This window comes from Bombina bombina, chromosome 2 (assembly GCF_027579735.1).
Source record: "Bombina bombina isolate aBomBom1 chromosome 2, aBomBom1.pri, whole genome shotgun sequence".
Taxonomy (NCBI): domain Eukaryota; kingdom Metazoa; phylum Chordata; class Amphibia; order Anura; family Bombinatoridae; genus Bombina; species Bombina bombina.
Genome location: NC_069500.1, coordinates 1,413,311,066 through 1,413,316,065, shown reverse-complemented (window position 1 = coordinate 1,413,316,065; position 5,000 = coordinate 1,413,311,066). Strand labels below are relative to the sequence as shown.

General features: G+C 40.3%; 1 protein-coding gene and 1 non-coding gene across 2 annotated transcripts in view; both read left to right on the top strand.

Annotated features, from left to right (window-relative positions):
• The window catches only part of RAB11FIP5 (RAB11 family interacting protein 5), a 355,500-nt gene that overhangs the window by 64,614 nt on the left and 285,886 nt on the right, over window positions 1-5,000 (top strand). The window lies entirely within an intron of this gene.
• On the top strand, window positions 3,083-3,273 carry LOC128650574 (U2 spliceosomal RNA). Its single transcript, XR_008400862.1, has one exon. It is a non-coding gene; the product is annotated as a U2 spliceosomal RNA (small nuclear RNA).

The following is a 5,000-nucleotide window of genomic DNA, read 5'->3' as shown; positions in this document are numbered from 1 at the left end:
TTCTCACTTGGTTGTCGCCACACACTCTTGACACCATCTGAACCAGATAAGTTTATCTTGGTCTCATCGGACCACAGGACATGGTTCCCGTAATCCATATCCTTAATCTGCTTGTCTTCAGCAAACTGTTTGCGGGCTTTCTTGTGCATCATATTTAGAAGAGGCTTCCTTTTGGGACGACAGCTATACAGACCAATTTGATGCAGTGTGCGGCGTATAGTCTGAGCACTGACAGGTAGACCCCACACCCCTTCAACCTCTGCATATATAGTCATCTTATAAATGTATAGTTAGTCCAATAAAAAAAGTATCATTGCTCAATGCAATACTCTTGTTATTTTGAGATATATATCACACACACTAATCGGATAGAAAATTAATTAATTTTTTCCTATATTTAAAATAAAATCCACATACTGAGTGTTATAAATATAAACTTCAGACATTACATTAAAACTGTTGGTCCAATTTTTTAAGCAGCAGAAGAAATGTTTGTTATTAAGCAAAACAAAAACACAAACTGTTTGAAAAGAGTTAGAATTAGAAAGAGGTAGACCACATTCTGTTATTCACTCTTTCAGAAACCACATGCTCCTGGCTCTCTTTTTGCAGCTATTTTGCCTGCAGCAGAGAAGAGGCACTCAGATGGTGTTGAGGTGCCTGAGATGCATAAATAGGGTTTTGACAATTTCACCAAGATGTGCTCTTTCTTTATTTGTTGTCCACCAATGCAAGGGGCCTCTCAACAAAGTAAGCCTGGACTTCATTTTAACATAAAAATATCTTGAATATCTATATGCAGTGGTAAATAACCATCTATAAAGGTTAGGGGGGGGGGGGGAATATCTAGTCCACTTTTTTAAAATAAGATATATATATATATATATATATATATATATAAAATCTCTCAGTAAAATGGCACAGCCTTAATAGAGTACATATATCAGCAATAGCAAGCGATCTGCTTAAAATTGTGCAAACAGGTAATAGTGACATTAATTCAGATAACAAATGCCATCAATCTAGTGCTAGGTGTAAATAACAAGCTCACCACTATATCATGCAAAGCACTGTCCCAAATCCCCTGATTTAATATAAACAATCCAAATGATGACTATTTTATATCTGGGTTGTACATAAGCAAGGAGTAGTTGTAAACTTATACTGTTCTGAAAAAGTGAAAAGTAAAAGGTCTGTAGACGTCCTTTAGGCTAAGGGCATAACCATAAAACACAATACCATATGCAGGAGTTCATTGGAGTGAAGCAGCTGGTGTTGTGCACAGACCAACTAATCGATTAATCGATTATGAGATTCGTTGACTACTATTTTCATAATCGATTTATATCGACTATGCCGATTAGTTGTTGCAGCTCTATATACAGTGTGTGAGTATGTATGTATGTGTATATGTATGTATATGTGTGTATATGTGTGTGTGTGTGTGTGTGTGTGTATATATATATATATATATATATATATATATATATATATATATATATATATATAAAAAATCTCCAGCATAAAAAGGCACTCACTGGTTAGGTAAAACATAACATTTAATTAGTTACATTTAAAAGACATGACGTTTCGGAAGCATTTCGCCCCCTTTATCAAATGTATGATACAGCTTGAAAGTGTTACAAAAGCAGTATATCCCCTCATTAATCCCATCACCTTATATACACATGTGTTGTTCCATTAGACGCCGAGCCACAAGTGCGGCCCGTGTGCCATGCCAGGCGGAAGTGACGTCATCAGCGTGAGTTACGCTCAGACGTCCGTTGCCTAGGGGATATACAGACGCGGTGAGAACGGCCAATAGCATGGCTCAGATACCTGTTAGTAAATAAAAATATAACCATCAGTTTAGGTGCCGCATTAGATCTGTATATACCCGGTGGCGCATAATGGACACAAACATTAAAAACATATATGATTTACAATGTAAAATTAAGAATTTAAAACAGATCAATCGATCCAACTATACAAATGGAGGACAGAAACAGGATATGAATAGGTTGACGTGTACTCTGTCATCAAATAACAATTATTGCTGGAATTAAAGCTAGCATGTCTAATATAGCACATACAACATAATCAGCTATGAGACAATAAATATGCATAGCTGCTCCACTAGTACACATCCACAATAGTCATGTATCCCAAAGTATGGCAGAAACCTTGATACCAGAGGACATGTATCAGAGACCTATAGGACATATCAATTTGAGGCATACAGTAAGCACGGTTATAGGCATCAGGTCAGTGTCAGAAGTCCAAAGTCACATTAATGGGACATTTAAGATTCCATATAAAATGGTGAAAAGTCCAGCATGGTGTTCAACCCCTTCGGTGCCAGGGTATCCAGCATGTAAATCCACCTGGTCTCCAGTCTGAGCAGTCGATTGCCCCTATTGCCCCCCCTTGTCAATGGTGGCACATGGTCTATAAGCATAGTTCTAAGACTTGAGACACTATGCTTGCAACGGGCAAAGTGGCGCGCAACTGGCTGATCGGAGTTACCCTTATCGAGGGCATCTCTAATCGCACAGCGGTGATTGGCCATCCGTTCCCGAAAAGTAGTGACCGTTTTGCCTATATAAACAAGGGAGCATGGGCAAATCAACATGTAAATTACATAAGTGCTCATACACGACAGTCTATAGTTGATTTTATATCGCTTGTTGGTATGTGGGTGTTGGAATGTTTCTCCTTTCAACATGCTGTCACAGGTTACACAGTCCCCACATTTAAAGCAACCCTTCTTATTTGATTTCAACCAGGTGGTCCCTTCATAACACCTAATGGGGTCAGTTTTAACCAATAGGTCTCTCAAATTTTTTGCTCGACGATACACAACCCTAGGGGGCTGTTTATGCAAAAATGGTAATGTTTTATCAGTGTTAATCAAGTCCCAGTGTTTGGAAACCATATTTTTCTCCAACATAGGTGTGTCCGGTCCACGGCGTCATCCTTACTTGTGGGATATTCTCTTCCCCAACAGGAAATGGCAAAGAGCCCAGCAAAGCTGGTCACATGATCCCTCCTAGGCTCCGCCTACCCCAGTCATTCTCTTTGCATCGCTTCTCGGCCTTTTGGCTAAGATCAAGTGTAGTATCTGTTCTTATCAGTTTAATATCTGATACGCGCCCTATCTGGGTGCCATATATTAAATGGATTTTTGAAACAGGGAGATGGAAGAAGAGCTTGCTCTGTCCACTCCACGCATTGACCTGGTATTGCAGTACCTCCAGGACCGGTGCACCAGTGAATCTAAAGGATTCCCTTGGGACAAGGTTAAGATTCCTAGGATTCTATCCTTCCTTCAAGAAGGATTGGAAAAAGGATTATCGGCAAGTTCCCTGAAGGGACAGATTTCTGCCTTGTCGGTGTTACTTCACAAAAAACTGGCAGCTGTGCCAGATGTTCAAGCCTTTGTTCAGGCTCTGGTTAGAATCAAGCCTGTTTACAAACCTTTGACTCCTCCTTGGAGTCTCAATTTAGTTCTTTCAGTTCTTCAGGGGGTTCCGTTTGAACCCTTACATTCCGTTGATATTAAGTTATTATCTTGGAAAGTTTTGTTTTTAGTTGCAATTTCTTCTGCTAGAAGAGTTTCAGAATTATCTGCTCTGCAGTGTTCTCCTCCTTATCTGGTGTTCCATGCAGATAAGGTGGTTTTACGTACTAAACCTGGTTTTCTTCCAAAAGTTGTTTCTAACAAAAACATTAACCAGGAGATTATCGTACCTTCTCTGTGTCCGAAACCAGTTTCAAAGAAGGAACGCTTGTTGCACAATTTGGATGTTGTTCGCGCTCTAAAATTCTATTTAGATGCTACAAAGGATTTTAGACAAACATCTTCCTTGTTTGTTGTTTATTCAGGTAAAAGGAGAGGTCAAAAAGCAACTTCTACCTCTCTCTCTTTTTGGATTAAAAGCATCATCAGATTGGCTTACGAGACTGCCGGACGGCAGCCTCCCGAAAGAATCACAGCTCATTCCACTAGGGCTGTGGCTTCCACATGGGCCTTCAAGAACGAGGCTTCTGTTGATCAGATATGTAGGGCAGCGACTTGGTCTTCACTGCACACTTTTACCAAATTTTACAAGTTTGATACTTTTGCTTCTTCTGAGGCTATTTTTGGGAGAAAGGTTTTGCAAGCCGTGGTGCCTTCCATTTAGGTGACCTGATTTGCTCCCTCCCTTCATCCGTGTCCTAAAGCTTTGGTATTGGTTCCCACAAGTAAGGATGACGCCGTGGACCGGACACACCTATGTTGGAGAAAACAGAATTTATGTTTACCTGATAAATTTCTTTCTCCAACGGTGTGTCCGGTCCACGGCCCGCCCTGGTTTTTTAATCAGGTCTGATGATTTATTTTCTTTAACTACAGTCACCACGGTACCATATGGTTTCTCCTATGCTATTATTCCTCCTTAACGTCGGTCGAATGACTGGGGTAGGCGGAGCCTAGGAGGGATCATGTGACCAGCTTTGCTGGGCTCTTTGCCATTTCCTGTTGGGGAAGAGAATATCCCACAAGTAAGGATGACGCCGTGGACCGGACACACCGTTGGAGAAAGAAATTTATCAGGTAAACATAAATTCTGTTTTTACATCTTGGTGCATAGGATCAAAGGTGGTGATAAAATTTAGACTCTCATCTGGTATGGTATTGTTCTTCATGGTGACTACTGCACCCTCTGAGCGTTTCACCACTTTCTCCTTAATCTCCTTAACCAGCTCATCATCATATCCGCGTGCAATTAGCTTATTTGACATCTCGTCAAATAAGCTAATTGCACGCGGATATGATGATGAGCTGGTTAAGGAGATTAAGGAGAAAGTGGTGAAACGCTCAGAGGGTGCAGTAGTCACCATGAAGAACAATACCATACCAGATGAGAGTCTAAATTTTATCACCACCTTTGATCCTATGCACCAAGATGTAAAAAATATGGTTTCCAAACACTGGGACTTGATTAACACTGATAAAA